Source organism: Charadrius vociferus, unplaced genomic scaffold, assembly GCF_000708025.1.
Source record: "Charadrius vociferus isolate BGI_N301 unplaced genomic scaffold, ASM70802v2 scaffold613, whole genome shotgun sequence".
Lineage (NCBI taxonomy): Eukaryota > Metazoa > Chordata > Aves > Charadriiformes > Charadriidae > Charadrius > Charadrius vociferus.
The window spans coordinates 387,017-388,346 of record NW_009647757.1 but is presented as its reverse complement, the minus strand read 5'-3'; the positions used below and the strand labels follow the sequence as shown (position 1 = coordinate 388,346).

Sequence of the window (1,330 nt, the reverse complement as noted above, 5' to 3'; positions counted from 1 at the left end):
TTTGTCTTGAAGCTCGGGGCCTGGGAGTTTTCTTTTCTGCAGTGTAAACACAGCTGGGCCGGCTGAGGGCTGTAAACACCCCGAGAAGGATCTCTGGCTCTTGTCCCCCCGCCTCTGGAGCTGCCTCCTGCGCCGTGGAGCGATGCTCTCCACACGGTGATGCTTGGCTCCTCCTCACCCCCAAAACGCTGCAGCTGCTGCTGGAGTGGGGCAAATTCACCCTCTGTGGAAGCCCCCGTCGCCCAAACCGCCTCACACAGGCGGGGTTGAGGGTGTTGTGGGGCGGCATGCTGGGGACAGGGCAGGTTTGGTGGCTGACCCCGAGGTGCCAACTCCTCCTGCATTGTGCTGGCAGCTGCTTTGGACAGAGATCTCCTGCTTGGGTGATGCTCAGCATCCTCCTGGTGATGCTCAGCACTGGGGGAAAGCTGAGTTGGGGTTGGGGTGCAGTCTGGTCATTGTGCTGAGCATGACAGGATGTTTGCCAGTGGTAGGAGGTGATGGGACTGCCCAGACCAACCCCAGATGGGCAGAGGTTGCTGTGAGACCCTGTCCTGGCCTTGTTGTCATTGGGGGCCTCGTAGCTCATGGTTTGGCTCTACCTTTTGGGAGGAGGCCAGAGAACAAAGGTTTCTGATGATCCCATCTGGCCCACCCTGGACCCCGTCACAGCAGGCGAGTGGACCGGGTGGATGTGGTGACTTGGCCGAGCCCATGGGGTCTGTCCCACCTGGAGCTGGGCCCCCAGACACAGAAGCCGGGAGGAAGCAGAAGAAAAAGGGGCCTTACGGGTTGTTCCTCAAGCTCTGCTGTGTTCCCACTTCCTTCGTGTGCCCACATCCTGCAAGACTCCGCGGAAAAAAATTCACTCCTAAAACCCAACAACCCCATTTCTTTCTTCTCTGCTTTTATGTGGGGTGTTTCCATGTGAGTCCTGGTGAGATTTAGGGTGGAAGAGAGGAACCAACCGCGCCTGCCCATCCCTGGGCAGCGTGCGCGAGGAGGCTCCGTGTGGGAAGAATGGGTGGCCGCGGCCCACGTGACGGGAACTCGCCAGGCCATGAATGGGGGAGATGCTCCATTCATAAATGCAGGGTCCTGCTGCAGCCGCGCAGGCGTTGGCGCCGGCTCTGCCGGGAATCCCCAGCCCTGCTGGAGCTGCTCCTCCCTCTGCCAGCAAATCCGCCTTAACTCTTTGCCTCATGCTCGTTTGGGCTCTGCTAATGAAGTTAAGCAAAAGCTCTGCTCGAATTGCTGCCTGGGATGCAGTGGTTCTCCGGCAGAGAAGGCAGCGATGCTCACGGCAGCGCTTGCTGGCACCGAGGCGGGG

At 59.8% G+C, this 1,330-nt stretch overlaps 1 protein-coding gene across 1 annotated transcript in view; it reads left to right on the top strand.

The window, feature by feature from the left end:
• LIN28A (lin-28 homolog A (C. elegans)) overlaps nt 1-1,330 on the top strand; it is an 11,542-nt gene that overhangs the window by 7,452 nt on the left and 2,760 nt on the right. The gene's annotated exons all lie outside the window — the stretch shown is intronic.